Here is a 23,510-nt window from a genome sequence, read left to right on the forward strand (position 1 = left end):
CCATGACATCAGAGTGATGTCATGACTTGCACTGAATTGGATTTAAGTGAGGGAGAACTATTAACCAGAGATGGCACTGGATATTTAAGGCAATTGGGGTTGCCCAGAGTCACACAGCTAGCAAGTGTCTGAGGTGAGATTTGGACTCAGGTTCTCTTGACTCCAGGGCCAGTTCTTTATACACTGGACCACCTAGCTGTCCTCATATATAAGATGGACTGGATTTGTGAAAACCTTGAAGCTAATATCCTTATCGTGTGCCTTTACTGAATGGCCAAACAATTGTTAAATTTTATATACATGAAAAACAAAGGCATATAGGTCAGTAGCTGTCATTGTTTTACTTACTTTTTATATGAATAAGGCCTAAGTTTTGGTTTTGTTTATTTTTTTTCAAATTGTTGTTTTTTTTCCCTCCAGATACCCTGTAAAATCATCCTTGAGCTCTTTCAATACTGTTTTGCCTCTAGGACATATCTTCTCTATGTATACTTAAACTAATCTAGCTTCTTTCCCCATCTTTGTTCCATTTAGAGTCATTCTATCTCTTCTCTAGACACATGCAGCTCTGTGATATTAGAATACAAAGACTCTACAGTCTTTGCTCCCACAAACAGTATTTAAAATCTTTAAAATTTTCTGTTTTCCTCCTTTCATTTTCATCTTTAAATACTTTGGGGATGACTTTGATTGGGAGATTCTTTTGCCTAGCTTTCTTTAAAATAATTTTGTCCCACTCTGATTCTCTCTGCTTGATGAGGCAAAGCTGCTCGTAATTTTTCATCAACCATCTTCACATAATATTATAAATGTGTTTGTATTCTATACTAGCACTTCCTTTGGATGTCATCATTCTCTGATTGGCGATTAAGTCATATGTTTGCTAAGGTACTTTTTAGACTTTTTTTAGTCTCCTTGTTATTGCAATAGATTTGCATAAACTTGTATAACATCAGTGTAGATGTCCTTTCTTCTCACTGTTACCCATGTTTTATCATTAACAACTTTTAAAAATAGGTCAGGATTGAGTTATTTCAATCACAAGCCATATTTTTTTCATTATTATTCTTTCCTGTAACCTTATATTAATCCTGATTTTTGCTCTAACAAGTCAATGGTTTGTCTGGAAATACACAGATGCTTCTCACTTCAGCCATGAGTCTTTTCCTATTTGCTAATATATAATCTATTTTCTTTTTATAATGTTATTTTGTGCTCACTATATCCAGCCCCTATCTTTTTTTTCTTTCTAAAAGAATCCATGACATGGAGGCATAAGGTTTCTTCATAGTCTGCAAGTCTCTGGCTTTTTTCATTTCTCATTCATGACCTGCACTTTCTAAAATAATCATCACCCTCACCTTTTCCTCCTTTTGCATCAAAGTGTAAATTGATTTAATTCCAGGGGTCTTAATGAATTCTTCACACGCTTTATCTACCATTTCATCCCCTGAAATAAATGTTGATGCATGAACTACAATTGTTTTCATAGTGGTCTACATTTCAGATCTTTGGAAAGGAGAACAGTTTATGACCAAACAAGAGATAGAGAATATTATGAAATGCAAAATGGATGATTTTGATTACATTAAATTAAAAAGGTTTTGTACAAACAGAAGCAATGCATCCAAAATTAAAAGGGAGGTAGAAAGCTGGGAAACATTTTTTTTAATTTAATGTAATCAAAATAATCCATTTTGTATTTCATAATATTCTCTGTCTCTTGTTTGGTCACAAACTGTTCTCCTTTCCAAAGATCTGAAAGGTAGACTATCCTTCTTCTCCTAATTTACCTATGGTATCACCTCTTATCTCTAAATCATGTACCCATTTTGACCTTATTTTAGCATAAGGTGTGAGATGTTGGTCTATGCTTAATTTCTGCCATACTATCTTCCAGTTTTCCCAGCAGTTTTTGTCAAATACTGAATTCCTATCCCAGAAGCTGGAGTCTTTGGGTTTATTAAACAGTACATTACTAATGTCATTTGCTGCTATGTCTCCTGTGCCTAGCCTATTCCATTGATCCTCCACTCTATTTCTTAGCCAGTACCGGAAAGATTTGATGACTGTCGCTTTATAGTAGAGCTTCAGATTTGGTACAGTTAGCCCACCTTCCTGTGCATTTTTTTCATTATTTCCCCTTAATATTCTTGACTTTTTGTTTTCCAGATGAATTTTGTTATTATTTTTTCTAGCTCTATAAAATAATTTTCAGGTAGTATGATTGGTATGGCACTGAATAAGTAAATTAATTTAGGCAGGATTGTCATTTTATTATATTAGCTTGGCCTATCCATGAGCAATTGATATCTTTCAATTTTCATATGCTGCTTCTTTTAAAGAAGAGCTCATGAGACACCTCCTACGTGATCCTACCACCCCATTTTTTTGTGCTCTCTCCCTATTGAAATTATATTGTGAGGGGCAGCTAGATGGCGAAGTGGATAGAGCATCGGCCCTGGAGTCAGGAGTACCTGAGTTCAAATCCGGCCCCAGACACTCAACACTTACTAGCTGTGTGACCCTAGGCAAGTCACTTAACCCCAATTGCCTCACTAAAAAACAAAAAAAGAGAGAGAGAGAGAGAGAAATTATATTGTGTTGGGGCAGCTAGATGGCACAGTGAATAAAGCACCAGCTCTGGATTCAGGAGGACCTGATTTCAAATCTGGCCTCAGACACTTGACACTTACTAACTGTGTGACTCTGGGCAAGTCACTTAACCCTCATTGCCCCTCAAAAAAAATTATATTGTTTTGCTTTGTATTGAACAACTCACTTGTGTACATGTTTCTTCCTACAAGTAGAATGTAAACCTCTTGAGGGCAAGGCTTTTCATTTTTTTCTTTGTATCCATGGTGACTAGCACAGTACCTTAAAATATTAAGTATTTTATAAATGTTTATTAAAATTAATTGAACTAGATTGATTAGCATTAAAGTACTTAGCAGGAACCAAATTGTCACCAATGAATTTTAATGTTATTTCGTCAACTGACAGATGATAATAGAATCATAAACCTAGGGCTAGAAAGAACCTTGGAAATTATCTAGACCACTCTCTCATATTATGGATAAAGAAACTGGGGTCTTAGGAAGATTAAATGATTTGTACACAGTTGTATAGTTAGCTAGCAGCATAGCCTAAATTCAAATTCAGGTCCTTTGGCTCCAAGTTCATCATTCTAACTACATTTCATGCTGCATTCCACACATGAAAGAAACTTTGAAGAACCTATAGGTGTGTGTGTGTGTATGTATATATACATATATTATTAGAAATGTTATTTTTAAAGGAAGCCTGAAAACAAGCTCTCAGCCATGAATGAACCTTTGAAAAAATACAATATGAACCTTTGTAAAAAATATAAAATTAACATTTGACATGTCATGCATACTTATAGAAATTTGGAGAACTCTGCATAGACTTAACACTTTCTCTAGCAATATGTATAATAATTACTTTTCTGCATATATTATTATTGACATCAGCGACACTTTCAGGAAATACACAATTTATTTTTAGAAAAAAGTATTAACAGGAAGTTTTGCAGCATGTAGGGTGGATTTTTTGCTATAATGGAATCATCATGGAATTAAAACCAAGGTAAAAGAAATCAACTTGCCTTCTCAGTTTTGAAATCCACAAACAGGGGCAGCTAGGTGGCTCAGTGGATAGAGCACTGGCCCTGGATTTAGGAGGACCTGAATTCAAATCCGGCCTCAGATATTTGACACTTAGTGGCTGTGTGACCCTGGGCAAGTCACTTAACCCCAATTGCCTCACCAAAAAAAAAAAGAAAGGAAAGGAAAGGAAAGGAAAAGAAAAAAAGAAAAGAAAAGAAAAGAAAAGAAAAGAAAAGAAAAGAAAAGAAAAGAAAAGAAAAGAAAAGAAAAGAAAAGAAAAGAAAAGAAAAGAAAAGAAAAGAAGAAAAAGAAATCCACAAATGGGGCAGCTAGGTGGTGCAGTGGATAAGGCACCAGCCCTGGATTCAGGAGGACCTGAGTTCAAATTCGACCTCAGATACATGACACTCACTAGCTGTGTGATACTGGGCAAGTCACTTAACCCTCTTTGCCCTGCAAAAAAAAGAAAGAAAGAAAGAAAGAAAGAAAGAAAGAAAGAAAGAAAGAAAGAAAGAAAGAAAGAAAGAAAGAAAGAAAGAAATCAACAAACATTTGTTTTTACCATGCTACTGAAGTAGTGTAAAGAATGATGTGATTATTATTAACATGGTACACTGTAGTTCCAAAAGAACTGTCACAGCCATGACCCTATTGGAAAGAACTGCATTAAGACAAGGGTGGGGATAGAAGCTATCATTTGGTCACTGAGGGAATGAGAACTTAGTATAGCAAGTATCCACTTCTGAGTTCTAAGTCTATTCTAAATTCTGCTGTAGCTATTTCTTTAGTGTTTGTATTATTCATGCTTTTTGTTATTATTTCCTAGACCCTGAGTCATCCTTGGTTTTGTGAAAATCTAATTTATGTATTGGATCACTTTGAAAGCCTTTTCCCCTTGTCATCATTAATCTAATAAATAACATTTAAATATATCCTTTATGTGTTCAGAAATCTCTGGAAACCTCATTAATAAATTAAAGGCCAAAAATATTCTAAAATCAGTGACAAAGTGACTTTACTTGATTTGTACCACACAATTCAAATATTTATAACTTGAAAGGAAATTAAAAAGAGGACTCATACCTAAGACAGTTTAGAGTTCTTTTTACTTACAGGGAGGCAAACCTACTACTTTTACTAGATACTTGATTCACCATTGAGAAGTAATTTCTTTAAGTTCTTGCCACTTTTCACTGTAGGCCCATTTTAGACCAAAAAAAAAAAATTCTTTTCTAAATGGAAGTGTACACTTATTCATTAAAAAATGAAGTACCTATTATGTGGAAATGTGCAGAGCACTGTTCTAGGCACCTGACAACAGAAATAGATTTAAGATGTGGTCATGCTTAAGAAAAGACAACAGTACAAATAATTTCATTCATAATTGTACATAATATGTGTGTTGTTGCTCAGTCACTTCAATCATGTTCAATTCTTAGTGACCCCATTTTGGGGTTTTCTCAGCAAAGATACTGGATTAGTTTGCCATTTCCTTTTGTGGCTCATTTTACAGATGAGGAAACTGAGGCAAACAGGGTTAAGTGACGGATTAAGTGACTTGCCCAAGGTCACACAGCTAGTAAGTGTCTGAGATCAGATTTGAATGCAGGAATTCCTGACTTCACACCCAGCACTCAATCCACTGTGCCACCTCGCTTCCCCAAATACATGTGTTAGAAAGTCATATAACAAAATAGGTTAGAAAAAAGGAAAGACCGAAAACAAGAAAACCAACTGGGAGATTATTGAAATAGTCCAGATGAGAAATGATGAGGATCTGAATAAGGCTAGCAGCTGTGGAAATATAAAGGAGGACAGTGGTGCAAAATATATTGTTGAGGTGAAATTGACCAGACATGGCAGTTGATTGGATTTGGAGATTAAAGGGAAAAAGAATCAAGGATGATTATCTAAACTTGGCTGACAGTAGGGATGGTGTTGCCCTCAACAAAAGTAGAGAACTTTAGAGACAGGACAGATTTAAGTGAGAAGATGATGAATTCCATTTTGAAGATGTTGATTCTTATAACCCATCCAGATATATTTTAGATTCAGAGATGGAGGAGACTTTAGAAGTTATCTACTCCAAACCTTTCATTTTATAGATTAGGAAAGGTTAAGTAAATTTGCAAAATTAACTGAGATTCAGAGAGGTTAAGGCACATAAATATTAAGCAGTAGAGGCAATATTTAAACCCATGTTTTAAAATAGCCAGTCTGGTGCTCTTTCTACCACAGGGCAGCTATGTGGAACAGTGGATAGAGCACTGGCCCTCAAGTTGAGAGGACCTGAGTTCAAATCTCACCTCAGACACTTACTTGCTGTGTGACCCTGGGCAAATCACTTAACCCCAATTTCCTTGAACATCCGGTGCCATCTCCAGTTGTCCTGATAACATATCTTGCCATTGGACCCAGATGCTCTATAGAAAAAAGTGAGGCCTGTACTGACTTAAATCCAATTCGGTGCAAGTCATGAGATCTGTCATGGTCCTCTTCAATGGACAAAGGACAAACAACAACAATTGTCTACCACACCTCCTTGAGACAGTGGGCAAAGCAGAACCTGGAGGTCAGCAGAGATATGTTTGGTTTTTTTGTTGTTGTTTTTTTTTATTTTAGTGAGGCAATGGGGGTTAAGTGACTTGCCCAGGGTCACACAAGTAGTAAGTGTCAAGTGTCTGAGGCTGGATTTGAACTCAGGAACTCCTGAATCCAGGGCCGGTGCTTTATCCACTGCACCACCTAGCTGCCCCGAGAACAGGGATTCTTTACCTTGTTAATGTCATGGATCCCTTTGACAGTCTGGTGAAACCTTTGAACCCCTTCTCAGAGTAATGTTTTTCAATGAATAAATTAAAACACATAGAATTATAAGGGAAAACAATGATATCAAAATCCGATTATTAATTTTTTTTAAGTTCACAGACCTCATTATAAGGACCCCTGGTGTAGTGAAGAAAAAGAAAAGGGCCAAGAAATGAGTCTCTATGGATAGGCCCAGTCAGGGAGTAGTAGATAAAGATCTAGCATAGGAGAGAGGTATAAATACACCCAGGAGAAACAAAGTTCTAGAAGCAAAGTAAGAAGAGTTTGTTTTGGGTGGTGAGATGTACAGGTAGTGGTCAACAGTATCAAAACTGAAGAAAGATAAAGTAAGATGAAAATAGAGAAAAGGCCTTTGTAATGAAGAGATGAAATGGTCTAGAGCAAGCACTGCAGAGACTGGACAGATAGAAGTAAGAACAGGTACATTGTTGCGAATAAATACCCCAGCCCAGGCTGCCTCTATCTTAGACAACAACATAGAATCACAGATTTAGAACCAAAAAGGATTGTAGAGGTCATCTAGTCCAAATATCTCGTTTAGTAAAAAGCAGTCAGCAGACAGCAGCAACACTCCCCTGCCAAATGTCATATTCTGCCACTAAGCATCCTAATATCTATGGATAATAAGGATTAAAATCAGCTCAAATTCATGACTAAGCCAAAATCCATGGATATCACAAGATGAGACTCTCAAAAATGGAAGAGATTTACAATTTGTCTAAGTCTACACATACCTGAACAAGAATCACCTCTAAAACACTCCTAATCATTGGTCAATCCAGGTTTTGCTTTTTGTGACAGTACCCATGGTAATAAGGTCTTCACATCCCACTAAGGACAAGCTTTAATGACATCTCCATTTTCCCCTAATTCGGTCATCATTGCCAAGTCTGGTTTGAGTTGAGTATACGCACAACCAGCCAGCTAATTATCAGAAAGTAATTTTTCATCAACTTAACACCTCTAACATTTTCCCAGTAAAAAAGAGAATTAAGTTATCAGTTTAGAATTTCTCCTGTAAGTGACAGAGCTTAGAGAAACAGTGAAAAGTACTGTGACTGTCATAGCAATAAACACCACGTACAAGAGTTTTGATTCTGTCTGGTTGTTTTACTTCTGTTATTTTTTTCCTTGAGGCCTTAGGAATCCTAATTTATGTATATCATAATGGAAAATTCTATCCACATTCAGATAAAGAAATTATGGACTCTAAATGCAGATCAAAGCATACTATTTTCACTTTATTTTTTGTGTCTTTTTTTCCCTTTTGGTCTGTTTATTCTTTCACAACTGTGTCTAATCTGGAAATGTGTTTTACATTATTGAACATCTCTAACCTATATCAAATTGCTTACCATTTTAGATAGAGGGGATGGAGGTACAACTAGGTGGCACAGTGCATAAAGCACTGGCCCTGGATTCAGGAGGACCTGAGTTCAAATCCAGCCTCAGACACTTGATGCTTTACTAGCTGTGTGACCCTGAGCAAGTCACTTAACCCTCATTGCCCTGCAAAAGAAAGAAAGAAAGAAAGAAGGAGTGGAAGATAAAAAGAGAGAAAAATTTGTAATTCAAAATCTTATAAAAATGAATGCTAAAAATTGTATATATCATTGGAAAAATATTAAGTTATGTAATTCTGTACAACAAGCTAATAAAATACATTTCAATGCACTTTTTGAAAGTCATATCTTATTCAAATTCTGTGCACAATATAAAAGGTCGTTCCATTTCAGGAATGCATACCTGAAACAGAGAAATAGGGACCTCATACCATCCACTGTAAAGCTCAAAGTTCCTTTGCCTAATAAAAATTATTGGGGGCAGCTAGGTAGCACAGTGGATAAAGCACCGGCCCTGGATTCAGAAGGACCTGAGTTCAAATCCAACCTCAGACACTTGGCACTTACTAGCTGTATGATCTTGGGGAAGTCACTTAACCCTCATTGCCCCATCAAAAAAAAATGTTGTTTTGCTTAAGTCTTATCAAATTGTACCCTACCCAAGCAAATGTTTTATATTAGACTTTCAGTAGAAGAAAAACTATTGCATTCTTAACATTTGCCCTCTATAACACTGTTATGACGCCTCATAGTGGTCTGAAAATAATGCTGACTTTAAGATTCTCTCTTGGGAAGACAAGCTTCAGCAACTTCTGCCAACCCCCCACCCTGCACCAAACAAACAAACAAACAAACAAACTTCCAAATGAAAGTAAAAAGAAGAATGGGTGGAGATACCTCCCTCATCCAGGCTTCCAGATTAGGGCTTAGGTCAAGACCTCCAATGCTGAGAGAAGAGACAGGTATCCCACTCTGCTCAATTGCCCCCAGTCTGTTTTCTTTGTGTTTTTTTTTTTTTTGCAGGCAATGGGGGTTAAGTGACTTGCCCAGGGTCACACAGCTAGCAAGTGTCAAGTGTCTGAGGCCGGATTTGAACTCAGATCCTCCTGAATCCAGGGCCGGTGCTTTAACCATTGTGCCATCTAGCTGCCCCAGTCTGTCTTCTGTCAGTCCCTGCTTGGTAGTGGGCATCTGTCCCTGAGCCCTGGGGGATGGGGGAAGGCATTGTGTCCCCAGATGGATGTCCTGTTTTCCTCCTCTTACTCTGGATTTTCTGTCCCCAACCCCATATCCTTGAACCACGTGCCAGCCCCCTCCATTCATGGTGCACAGCCGCTTTCCTGACTTTCTGCCTTCCCCACTCCCTTCCCCGAGTCCTCTGGCAAATTAACATTATGCAAAAATCAATTTAATTAAAAAATGGCTTTACATAAAGTAAGACCTGTCTGTTAGTGTCTGAGTATATGTACACGTATACTTGGACAGATGCTATATTCTGTCGAATTAAAAAAAGAAAGTTATCAGGCTAAGGGGCAGCTAAATGGCGCAGTGGATAGAGTACCGGCCCTGGAGTCAGGAGTACCTGAGTTCAAATCTGGCATCAGACACTTGACACTTACTAGCTGTGTGACCCCGGGCAAGTCACTTAACCCCAATTGCCTACCCCCCCCAAAAAAAAAGGTTCAGGCTGAATTATATTCCAGAAACTTCACAATGCTTTCAGTAATCCTAAACTGCTCATTGCTGCCCCCACCCCCCCACAAAAAAAGAAAGAAAGAAAGAGAGTGAGAAAGAAAGAGGGTGGGAGGGAGAGAGAGAGAGAGAGAGAGAAAATTACACCAACAACATCATTTAAGTGCAAATATTGTCCTGATGATACTGACTTTGGCATTTATAAAGCACAGTGGATAGTGCACTGAGCCTAGAATCAGAATGACCTGAGTTCAAATCCTGCCTCAGACACTTCCCAGCTGTGTGACCCTGGGCAAGTCACTTAATCTTTATCTGCCTCAGTTTCCTCATCTGTGAAATGGAAAAACGAATAGCACTTAATTCACAGAGTTGTTGTGATGATGAATGTGATAATATTTGTAAAGAACTTTGCACACTAGCTGTAGCTGTTATTAACATCATAATCACAGATTACAATTTTCAGATGACTCTGAAGATCATGGAAAGTTTTATAGTAGTCATAAATAGGCTGCAACATATTACTGATCATGCTTTATGTCCTAAAAATGGAAAAAGACATAATGAAAGTCATATACAACTGTAAAATAATCAACTAATCATGTAGCAAGAATAGGGAATGATGGATGATGTGCAGCCCATTTGCTTCACTGGTTTGCACAAAATATTAAAAGAACTCATGGAAGGTCTCCAACTCCATGGAGAGATCATCTCTGAGGATGATAAAAAATAAATAGATAACAATAACATAGGTCGAAAAGGCATAGATGGGTTGTGATCTGAATAGATCCAAGTGGTGACCCCAAATCCATTGAAGTATTGAGGCAAATAAGAACATTTTGAAATTATTTGCATGTGAACTTAAGCAGTATGTTATAGTGGAGCAAGCACTAAACTTTCAGTAGAAAGACCTAGTTTTGAATCTCCATCGCAGCACTCACTAGCTATTGGTTCTTTGCATTTTACTGTTCTCAGCTTTCATTTCCGCATCTGTAAAAATAGGCACCATATAAGGTGCATTAATTAACTCAAATGGTTGTTGTGAAGAAAACTTGATGTTAACCTACTTTTCCAGACTTAGTATGCATTACTCCCTTTCATAGTTTCTATGGTTCAGGCAAACTGGCTTCTTCCTATGAAATGTCCCTGGGCCTTTGGATAGGCCAGGTTGTGTTTTCTTTCTTGGAAATAATTGATAACATGAAGTAGCCCACTAATGACCACTATATGCTTTTCCATGGTCTATAATTCTTTAATCTTCTGAGATGATGATGTGGCATGGTTTTGAATCAGAAAGTATCACCAGAAGAATATTTGTGCTTTAAAGATGTTTGGATGTAGGGCAGGTGGTGCTGAGGGGAGCACTAAGCTGCTTAGGATCACTGAAGGCATTGTATAGCTTCCCAAGTCCAGTTCAGCTCGATAGCCTTATTTAATTCAACTCAAGGTAGCAACTGTCCAAGTATGCCTGCATATATACTCAAATACATACATGGAAGGGACGTTTCAATGACCTACCTGTCTAATATCATGTCATTACCTAGAAAATGCCTTCCATTTGCTGGTGATTTCCCCGGCCCCATCCCCATTCCCTGTCCTGTCGGGTATACTTTGAATATATATTTTAATGTAGTAATAATAATGGCTAATATAATAGTAATAGCTAGTTAGCATTTACATAGAACTTTAAGATTTGCAAAGTGTTTTGGAGATATCTCATGTCCATCTCACAACAACCCTGGGAGGTAAGTACTTATTATTATAACCATTCTACAGATGAGGAAACTGAGGTAGACTGAGGTTAAATTGCTTTCCCAGGGTACAGAGATGGTAAAGATATCAGCAGGATTCAACCAGGACTTGCTGACTCCATGTCCAACACTCTATCCAAATAACCACCTAGTTGTCTCTATATTAACATATGTCTATGATGTTGCCTTCTCTGTTAAGAGTATAAGCTAACAGTATCCAAAATGGGAAAAGCTAGGGGGCAGCTAGGTGGCACCGCAGATAAGGTGCTGGCCCTTGGATTCAGGAGGACCTGAGTTCAAATCTGGACTCTGACACCTACTAATTGTGTGACCCTGGGCAAGTCACTTAACCCTCATTGCCCAGGGGGGAAAAAAAAGAAAAAGAGACAAAATGGGAAAGGCTTCCTCAGGAAGTAGTAAATCCCCATCCTTGCAGGTATGTGAGCAGATGCAAATACCTTTGTTGATATAACTGCATGAATTGAACTTGTTAAAAATGCATTCTTCAGATAGGGGTTGGACTAGACCAGAAGTATCAAACACACAGCCAATACCTGACTGTGGCCTGAATCAAATTAAAATCTAATGGGGAGTATTTAACAAAATGAATAAAAATATAATAAAATATGCATGATGTTAATATGTGGTTTTCTGAGTTGATACGTGGCTGACAGGCATCCTTATGTATGATTTAATGGCCCCTGTTTCTATTTGATTTTGACATCTCTGGACTAGATTATTAATTTTCTTCCAACTATAAGATTTTATAGTTAAAGAATATTGACTCATTCTCATATTTTGCGAAATGTCTGAAATATCAGTTTCTTTAACTCCTTTTTCTCAGTTTTGCCTTGCATTTGTTAAGCTGCTGCTAGCTCTTGTTCTCTATTACTCATCCCACCATTTAATTAGCTGTGTCAATTCGTCAAATGAGATGTGTACAGCTCCTGACACATTTTTAGGAACATAATTTTGTTGCTAGGATGTATTTTAGCTCAAAAGTTTGGATTTGTTGAATCTGATCCTTTCTTATATTTCTTTTTCCTAGGAAAGACAATGAATTTTGATCAGATTAACAATTAAGAAGTTCTTTAAAAGATTATTATTAACTAATCACTTTTACTTCTCTAGTTGACTTAAGTTTGCACATGATTGAAAGATATATGTAGCAAAAATTATATCATTCTAAAATGAGGGAAAAAATACTTCGTTCCAAGTATTTGCTTTAGGAGAACACAATGTCTCAGAAATTATAGCATTTATACTAATTGGCACTTCTGACAGTTTGGTATCTCTGAGTCTATGCTGTTGCCTAGGTTTACCTATCTTTTCTTTTTTTTTTTTTTTTTAGTGAGGCAATTGGGGTTAAGTGACTTGCCCAGGGTCACACAGCTAGTAAGTGTTAAGTGTCTGAGGCCGGATTTGAACTCAGGTACTCCTGACTCCAGGGCCGGTGCTCTATCCACTGCGCCACCTAGCTGCCCCTTACCTATCTTTTCTACCTAAAATGATGATGGAGCTATTGATTTTTCTTACCCTACAGAAAAAAAAAAATTGAAATCATTCTTCCCCCTGAGGATTACATCAAAAGCATTAGTAAATTAGGCAAAAAAAAAAAATCACTATTTTGTTTCTAAATCTATTTCTATAAAGCATGAAGTCAAGTAAAGATGTGACAAATACTACATTTGCTTAAGTGGGGAAAAGACCTAGGTTATCTAATTTTGGCATTATTATATTAACCAGATAGTTGCTAAGTCCTTAAATCATAAAGAAACACTAAGATATCAGCATTTCTAACTACAGTCAATATTTCCAGAGCAGCATGAGGCCTGGTTGTGTACTTAGTATTCTGTTCCAGCCTAGTGACCTTGAGCATTTTGCTGGCTCCCTATATGACTCCTTAAATAGGAAACAATATCCATCACAGTACTCCTCGTGTTAAATACAGTCAGATTTAACTTACTTTTAAGTACAAGAAGTGGGATTTGAACCAAAGTCATTCAACTGAAGAATAGGTCTCTTTCCACAGTATCATACACCCTCATGATGTCACTCCCTTACTCAGGTGGAATACTTCTTTAGAGGATATGTCTCTTGTTTTTGTTGTTCAGTCATTTCTTTTGTGTCCAACTTTTGTGACCCCATTTGGGATTTTCTTGGCAAAGATACTGGAGTGGGTCCTTCTCATTTTACAGATGAGGAAACTGAGGCAAACAGAGTTAAATGACTTTCCCAGAGTCTCACAGCTAGTAAATGTCTGAAATCAGATTTGAAGTCAGAAAGATGAGTCTTCCTGACTCCAGACCTGATGCACCATCTGCTGTGCCACCTAGCTACCCCTATTGTGTAATAGTTGATGGGTAAATCCACTTTTGCACTGGGTCAAGCAGTTTATTCCTCAAGGGACTGAGCTACTGTAGATATCTGTTCTGGTATATAATAGCAATAAAGAATATGATAGTAATAAAGAAGTTCCCGAGAAGGAAGGATTTCTGAAGAAAGATAATGGATTCAGTTTTGGAAATGTTGAGTTTAAGATGTCTGTAAGGAAATTCAGTTGGCGGCATCTCATTGACAATTGGAGAAGTGGGAAAAAAGGTCAGGAGCACCTGGATAAATAGATCTGAAAATAATGAAGATGATGATATTACCAAGGGATATAGTAGAGAGAAAAGAGAAGGGGGTTCATGCTTGGGAGATACTCATGATACACAACCTGAAGATTCAGCAAAGGAAACTGAGGAAGATTAGTCATACAGGGAGGGAGAAAATTAAGAGGGAACTACAGTGTTAAAGGTTTCAAAGGTGATATTTATTTTTATTCTGTGTGTGTTTGTGTATATATATGTATATACCTCACTATTATTATACTTATTGTTTGTACCCATTCTCTCCCCACACCAACATACTATGTGTGTATATATGGGAGAGTGTGACCTGGGATTGGGGGAAAATACTTTGTAACTTATGTTTTACTATGCCATTTGAGTAAAAAATTGCATTTTTTAAAAAGTTAATTAAGCCTATTGACTAATTAGTAATGAGAAGCACATCTGTCAGGGTGCATGAGCCAAGTGTGGGGGAGTAGCCAAGAAGACATACTAAAGAAAAAGGAGAGAGTAGAGTCTACAAACTATAGATCAGTGAACTTGACTTCCTGTCAAAATCCTGGAATGTATTACTAAACATTTAGAAAAGGACGCTTTTGTCACAAAGCCAGTATGGAATCATCAAGAATAGGTCCACCACCCTAAGCTCATTTATTTTTTGATAGGATTACTAGATTGGTAAATTAGAGGGATACTTAGGTATGATTCACCTAGATCTTAACAAAATTTATTGCAGCTTCTCATGCTATTTTAAGGAAAACCTGTAGAGATGTAGATTAGATAATACTTTGGTTAGATGAATTCATACCTGGTCAAATGAGTATCACCAAAGAGTGGTCATTAATAGTTTTTTATATCATTATAGAAGAATATCTCCAGTGGACAGTCTAAGGGACCTGTGACTTGCCCTATCTTTTTTACTCTTTTGATAAATGACATTTTTCAGTCAAGAAACATTTATTAAGTGCCTACTTTGTGCAAGGCATTATGTAAAGTGCTAGGGATATAAAAAGGAGTTCACAATCTAATGAGGGACACAACAAGCAAAGAAATATGTCCAAACAGGCTATATACAGGATAAATAGGGGAAAAATTAAAAGGGGGAAAGAGTTAAGAGGGGCTGGGAAAGACTTCCTACAGAAAATTTTAGCTGGGACTTAGAAGAAGCCAGTGAAGCCAGTAAGTGGAGATGAAGAGGTTGAAAATTCCAGGCATGAGGGAAAGCCAGAGGAAATTCCCAGAACCAAGAAATATCGTGTTTTGTTCTTGGAACAGCAAGGATGCCAGTATCACTGGATGAAAGAATAGGTAGTGGGGCAACTAGGTGATGCAGTGGATAGAACACTGGCCCTAGATTCAGGAGGACCTGAGTTCAAATCTGGGCTCAGATCCTTGACACTTACTAGCTGTGTGACCCTGGGCAACTCACTTAACCCCAATTGCCTCACCAAAAAAAAAAAAAAAAAAAGAGTAGGTAGTGAGGAGTTAAGTTATGGGAGGCAGAAGGGGACTAGGTTATGAAGGTCATTGAATGCCAAACAGATGATTTTGTGCTTCATCTTGGAGGTAATAAGGAGCCACTTGAATTTATTGAATAAAAGGATGACATAGTTGGATCTATATTTTAGGAAAATCACTTTGGTGGTTGAATGGAGTCTGGATTAGAGTGGGGACAGACTTGAGGCAGGCAAACTCCTAGTGAGCTACAGCAATAGTCCAGGCATGGAAGTGTCAAAAGAGAGAAGAGAGGAATATATTCAAGAAATGTTGCAGAGGTGAAATCAACAGGCCCTGGCAACAGATTGGTTATGATTGATGAAAGATAATGAGGAGTTGATGATGACATCTAAATTGTGATCCTGAGGGACTAGGAGGCTAGTGTTGCCTTATAGAGTAATGGGGAAATTGGAAGAGGGGAGAGTTGGGGGGAGGACAGGGTGGGATGGGGGGGTGGATAATGAGTTCAGCTTCGATATTCAGTTTGAGATAACCTGAAAGGCCGTTAGAAACGCAAAAGTGGAGGTTAGCAGAGAGGTGGGGGCCAGACAGATTTGAGAATCATCTGTATAGTAGCATAGATGGCATTCTTATTAGACTTACAGATAACACAAAACTAGAATCATTAGCTGGCACTTTGGATTAACCATGATTTAGATCATGACAGTGTAAAATCTTGTGATGATTTAATAGGCAGGAATGTAAAGTCTAACATTTGAGTTTAAATTAATCAATTTCACAAATACAAAATGGAGGAAGCATTAGGAATAAACTTTGTAATTTGATACCTAAAAAAGTTAACATAGTCTTAAACTGTCTTAATAAAAGCTTGTTGTCCAGGACCAAGAAGTGACTGGCCCACAGTACTAGGCCCTGTTCAGACTACATCTAGTATATTGTGTTCAAGGAGAGAGCTTCTGAACTTATCCTGGAGTCTCCGGCTCTAATTTCTTTGCAAGAGATTGTTGAATTTTCAGTTTGAGCATTTATACCTCAGAAATTGGTCATTGCTACAGATTTGGGCTTGATTTATTGTTTGATTGATTTTCAACTAAAGAAAGTATTAATAATTCAAATTAGGCTTAAAAGTGAGTATGTAAACTTTTTTTTTTTAATTTCTGGAGAGCCTATTTGTTAAACATTTACTGTCTCTTGAATGCAGTAGAAAGCTCAAACAATAAAATCATTGCTTTTCTAGAGGCCTGTTTTATAGGGATAATAATAAAATAATACAGTTATACCTTCTACAATGCAGGGGCTAGTGGTACAACATTCATGTAATCTGAAAAATCCATGTAAAATGTTTTGGCCCTCCTTTTATATCAAAGATTTTTTTTCTTTATTTTATGAGGTATGTATAGTACCTTATTGTAAAATCTGGCTTAAGCATTTGGTCATAGGCTGTGTCTTCTGAGGGCCTTCACATGTCATCTGTGACTTCCTCAAATCCCCCCCCCAAAAAATTCTCATTTAATTTCTTATGCTGACCTATGATATATTGAAACTGCAATGGGGAAAGTCACGATGTGGAAGTGATAACTATAATAATAAATGACATTTATATAATGCTTTAAGAGCTGCAAAGTGCTTTCCATATGTTATCTCATTTGAACATCACAGCATTTGATTTCAAGGGGCATACAGGGAAGGATTGATGACAGTGGTGAAGGACCTCAAGATCATACCATATGTTCTAGACCAGTCCAGCAATCCAGACTCAGGACTCCATATGGTTTGCATAAAATTTGAATAGAAATAAATAACAATGAAAGGATCCAATAACGGATTCACAAGAATATTGCTCCAATCTGCCTCCACATTTACCATATCAGCCACCCTAGTGGCAGAAAGACATCCTGCCAAACCTCAGGAGTGGGAGTTCCCCATGGGCTGCACTCTTTATGCCTCAGGGGACAAGGAAGCATATTAATGACTCAAAACCTAGTCCCCCAAAGCAATCAAGTCCTGGGGACAATTTCCTTGCCCTGAAAAAGGAAATCAGCTCATTTAAAGTAAAGTAGATGGGGCAGCTAGGTGGCGCAGTGGATAGAGCACCAGCCCTGGAGTCAGGAGGACCTGAGTTCAAATCCGGCCTCAGACACTTAATACTTACTAGCTGTGTGACCCTGGGCAAGTCACTTAACCCCAATTGCCTCACTAAAATAAACAAATAAACAAACAAATAGATAGATAGATAGATAGATAGATAGATAGATAGATAGATAGATAGATAGATAGATAGATAGATAGATAAATGAAGTAAAGCAGATGCTGTTCCTATTAAGCCATAGGAAATCTGTTATCAACGAGCTGGGCATGTTTGGCCTAGAGAAATCAAGAATCTATGGCAGGAAATAGCTAAAAAGATTTCATATGGAAGAAAAATTAGGCTTCTTTTGTTTGGCTCGAGAAGGCAGATCTAGAATGACAGGTAGGTCACAATGGGTGACAGGCAGTTTTCAATTCTACATAAGGAAAATGTTCCCAATAATTAACAAACCTCCCTTATAATTTTTTTTTTGTTAAGTGGTTTCCATCATGTCTGACTCTTCATGACACCATTTAGGGTTTCCTATGGAGTGGTTTGCCATTTCCTTCTCCAGATCATTTTACAGATGAGGAAACTGAGGCAAACAGAGTTAAGTGACTTGTTTAAGTGACAAGAGTCACACAGATAGTAAATGTCTGAGGCCATATTTGAACTCAAGTCTTCCTGACTCGAGGCTTGGTTTTCTATCCACCGAGCCACCTATCTGCCCCTTCTCATAATTAGAGCTATCCAAAACTGGAACGAAGGTAGAAGGTTGTCCTTCAGTAAAAGTATTCACAAGAAGACTGAAAGACAACTTGTCAGGAATGTTATAGAAACAATTTTCTATCTGGCTGAGGTTGGACTAGATAGCTTCAGAGGTTCTTCCCATCTCTCAGATTCTATGATATATAACTTTTCTGATTCCAGACAGAGCTGCATTTTGAACTCCATTTAGTCATGAAAGGGAATACATTGCATCTCCTCAAACCACTTTCTCTTTTATCTAATTTCCTTCGCTATTAGTTTTGGCAAAGAGGGAAAAAATGTTTAAAAGAATAAATTTTAGCAAAGAATCACATTTTTACCAGTTTAATTCAATTCAGCACATATTTATATTTAGAACCTATTGTGTGCAAAGCATTAGGAGAAGTATGGAGTCATGCATAGATAGAATTGTAATCAGCAAGACTTGGATTCTAGTCCTACCTCTGACATATATCAGCTGTTGTACTATAGAGAAAAGTTGCTTATCTCAGTAACAGACTACCCCCAGACTGTTAGTTACCTGTTATTAGTTAGCAGTCTCCAGAATGGGGCTGTGTTTTCAGCAGTCCCTAAGTCAAGTCAATCATGCCCATAGCCAACTAGCATTTTCTTTAGTCAATTTAGGGGGAGGGGGAAGGAAGATTCCTGGAGCTGTGTCAAATACACACACACACACACACACACACACACACACACACACACACACACACACACACACACACACACTGAGCTAGCTATACCTTGACAGAAGAGTTGAATTTAAATAAAGGAAATAGATGGAAAGTTGGAGTTTTAGATAGCATGGAGGTTACAGTGCATATGAAGCATGCAGTGGAAAGTGAGTAGCCCACTCTAGCTGTGTCTGAAAGAAAAATTAAGAATTGGCATCAGGCTAAATATGGAGAGAAAGGGAGCTGGACAAATCAAAGATAACTCTAAGATATAGAGTAAATAAATATGTGGTCCATCACATATTATTTTGTGATGATTAGTCTTATGTGTGTGTCTTACAAGAAGCTTACTGAAATATGTTCTTTTTGTTCATAATTTTTCATTGATACATTCAATTTTACATAATATTCATATATATATATATATATATGTATAATTTATATTTGTGTGTGGCGGGGGGGGGTGTCCTTGTCTTGTCTTCAAGTGGTTTACTACCTAGCTTGGTGGACAAAACAAATGAACATATGAATTACTTCATACATAGTACAGTTAGGTGTCCTAGTAGATAGAGGATTGGACCTGAATTCAGGAAGGCTTGGGTTCAAATTCAGCCACAGACACTTAGTGTGACTCTGGACAAATCAATTAGCCTCTATCTGCCTTATCTGTGAAATAGGGATAATAGTATCACATAAATCCCAGGGTTGTTGTGGGGATAAAATGAGAAAATGAGAAAATATTTGTAAAGCATTTTGCAAACTTTAAAAGCTATAAAATACTAGCTATTATTATTCTGAAAAGCCAACAGTTACCAAATAGTAGCACAAATGGAGTAATCAAAGAAATATATGAACAAGATGAGGAGGAAGGCCAGTCATGGAATAGGATAACTGATGGACAACCAATCTATTTGTGCCATTGGTTTCTATGTTAAGACATTTAGAAAAAGAGCTCTCCATATGGAGTGGAATCCATCGACTGGGGAAAATACCTATATGCCTGAGATCACAGATCCACCAAAATAACAAAGCAAAACACTTTTTTTAGTTAGCTAATGTGAAATTGGGCAGCCAAGTGGCACAGTGGATTGAGTGTCAGGCCTAGAGTCAGGAAGATTCATCTTTTTGAGTTCAAACCAAGCCTTAGATACTTGCTAGCTGTGTGACCCTGGGCAGGTCACTTAACCCTGTTTGCCTCTGTTTCCTCATCTGCAAAATGAGCTAGAAAAGGAAATGGCAAACTATTCCAGAGTCTTTCCCAAGAAAACCCCAAATGGGGTCACAAACAGTCAGACACAACTGAAATCAATGAACAAAAACAGCGATAAGAAATAAGGTATTATTAAATTCAAATATTCTTAGAGCTGAATTTTGTTTTATTTTTTTTAGATGAAAACTGTCTGCAGGAGTTACTGAGCCTAGCTATCTTTTTGGCTCTTTTAATATAAAGAAGGGAAAGGATTTCCAAATGGATGGACTAAACTGGAATCTACTTAGTCTCATAGATATGAAACTTTAATTCAGCACTCAAAATATGCAGAGTTCAGCTCCCTTTAGAGAAATGTATAACACTGAGCAATTTACACATTAAGCCTCAGATAATAATTATTATTGCTATCTCATTTTTATCCACATTATCAGTACTCAATACATTTTTTGTGTTTACAGGAAGACAACATGGGGAAAATGTAGAAGTGAAGAGCGACAGGGGTTAGAGTAGTGGCAAGAGAAAGAATCCTTTGCCTTATATTCTCACCACTCAATGAAACACAATTGTGTGGCTTTTGCTTTCAGGATTATTTGGGGATATTGGTTTCATTCTTTAAAAATTCATGGTGGGGAAAAGAAGAGCAGAAAATACTCAATATAAACTTTATTTCTTCTTGCTTTTAATATAAAAATCAGTGGTTACCAAAGTTCTAACACCTTGTAATAAATGCCTTTTCAAAAAAAGCAAACATTAAATTGTACTGTGAGATTAAAATTGGATATTAGATCATAAATCTCCCCTACTTAACCTTTCCCTTAATTTATCTCCCAGACTAGTAAATGGAAGAAGCTTCTGGTTTTCTAGTTAGAGCTTTTATTGTATGGTAGTCACAAGGTGATGTTGATTAGAAGGACAGGAAAGTAGAAATACAATACAAATCATCTTAAGTCTAGGCTTAGTCTATATTCTGTATAAAACTCACCAAAACCCAAGGCCACCTTTGGGGAGAGAGACCAAGTCAAGAGGCCGAGTCAAACTCCAGTCCGCGTCTATCTGTGCAGCGCAGCCAGGAGACCGGCGAGCAGGAAAAAGGCCCCACTTACGTTCTCTCCTTGCCTTTTAAGCTCGCACCCCAGAAGTCGAGTGCTCAGCAGGCAATCTGGCATGCGACTGGTGTGCATAGCTCATGCTGTTGGTCTCCTCCCCAAAAGGGTGGTCCTAAAAAAAAACTGGCGTCTCTCCATTATCTAACCAACCGTTAAAACTTTTTACCACAGTACTCAATCAATGGTTTGTCTAGGTACCAAAATAAAAGTTGTTTTTCTTTAAATTTCACAAGTAATATTGTGAGAATAAACATTTATTTTGGATTGTTCTTTGGAGTACAAAGAGATTTTTTTAATCTTTCAATAAACCATATGATTAACTATAGAACTATATATATTTTGGGGGGTTGGGACAATGAAGGTTAAGTGACTTGCTCAGGGTCACACAGTTAGTGTTAAGTGTCTGAGGCCGGATTTGAATTCAGGTCCTCCCGAATTCAGGGCCGGTGCTTTATCTACTATGCCACCTAGCTGTCCCCAGAACTATATATTTTTAAAAAGCTGTACCACAGGGCAGCTAGGTGGCACAGTGAATAGAGCACCGGCCCTGGATTCGGGAGGACCTGAGTTTAAATCCAGCTTCATACACTTAACACTTACTGACTGTGTGACCCAAGGCAGGTCACTTAACCCTCATTGCCCCCCCCCAAAAAAAGAAAGATAAAAGCTGTACCACTATAAAATTAATCTGGGATACTTTTAAAGAATGCACGAATTAAGTTTTAAAGTTATTTTTTAAATTTTTATTACATGTCCCATATATTTAAAGATTCTTGACCATGTAATCAAAGTTTTAACTTTGAAATATGCTGGAAGGTATGATAGGTGACATTTTATGCAGGCTGGGTGGGAAAAGAGTTATTTCCTTCCTATTATCATAAAATGAGACTGCAAATCTAATTCTTCAAAATGAAAAAAAAAATGCTTCCATTGTCTAAATTTTCAGTTAAAACGACCAATTGAAGAGGCATTATACCTTAACTATATTTGAAATCCCTATTCAATGAATGTCTTATTAGTAACTGCATGTTTTTGATATGCTAATATTATGATTAATAATGATGGTTACAGTTATGCATGTCCAGATTAAAATTTATTAATTTTATATTGAGCATAAAGATTAAAATGTATTAATTTTATATTGAGTCTAATTTATAACATTCTCATCATAACCCACATAAAAAAAACCACTTGCTTATAGATGAAATAAATATGTAATGGTATCTTCTTTGTGTTTCCCAAATAATACACGTCCTAAGCACAACCAAATCCCACTTTTTGGAGCTTTTCCTGATTGCTGTAAGCATGAAAGCTATCTTTCTCTTTAAACTCCTACATGACTTGTCGTATGTACTACAAACTTTAATAAATAACATATTGTATAACATATTGGGGAATGGCTGAAGAAATTACAGTATGTGAATATAGTGAAATATGATTGTGCTATAAAAATAATTAAACATTCAGTTTCAGAGAAAACCAGAAAGACCTTTACAAAATGATTCAGAATGCAGCAAACGGAGCTAGGAGTACAATTTATACAGTGATAACAGCATTACAGAAAAATAAAAATTAAAAAAAAAACTTGAAAAGACTGTAGGACTCTAACCAACACAATGATAAACTATGAGTACAAACAAGTGAAGATGAAACATGCCACTCACCACCTGACAGTGAGGTGACAAACTTAAAATACAGAAAAAGAAAAGCAATTTCAGACATAGTTAACTGGGAATTTATTTTGCTAGATTACATAGAGATGTATTGAGACATCTTTCCTTCTTTTCAAAAAAATTGAAAGGGGGGCAAATTAATAAAAATGACTTATTACCTGCAAAATAAAAATAATAAAATATTTATGGTGTGTGCCTAAAAAATGTGCCACAAGTAGGTAATATACTTACATTGTTATCTAAATTTTTTATCTTATATCACTAAGGAGATTATAAATCCTTTGAGAATGTCATTTTGTTTTCTAACATGCTTCTGCTTTATGGGGCACAGCCATTACATAATTGTAATCATTATTTGTTGATTTATTGAATAGACTGATATAGTGCATGATGTACATTGTGCATCTGCTTAAAAATCTTCACCCACTGCCCTGATGAATTTCTAAGAGACCAATAGACAGAGTGATTTATAAAAGTAGATTTATATCTGTAGGAAGAAATTTTATAACAGAAATATTTGTTGGTAAAAAACCATGCAAAATTTTATTTATTTGGCCATAAATTTAAGGAATTGTATTTATTATTATTAGTGTTTCTTTTTTCTATACAATAAGCAGGATATTGTGTTGCCTTAATGACACAAAAAAATGTTTTTCATCTGAGTGAAATGATTCTAGTATAATTGATTGGGACTTTCTTGTTT

The 23,510-nt window shown here is 36.8% G+C and overlaps 1 protein-coding gene across 1 annotated transcript in view; it reads left to right on the forward strand.

Moving 5' to 3' along the window:
- HTR1F (5-hydroxytryptamine receptor 1F) overlaps nt 1-23,510 on the forward strand; it is a 170,999-nt gene that overhangs the window by 60,878 nt on the left and 86,611 nt on the right. The gene's annotated exons all lie outside the window — the stretch shown is intronic.

Source organism: Dromiciops gliroides, chromosome 3 (genome assembly GCF_019393635.1).
Source record: "Dromiciops gliroides isolate mDroGli1 chromosome 3, mDroGli1.pri, whole genome shotgun sequence".
Taxonomy (NCBI): Eukaryota; Metazoa; Chordata; class Mammalia; order Microbiotheria; family Microbiotheriidae; genus Dromiciops; species Dromiciops gliroides.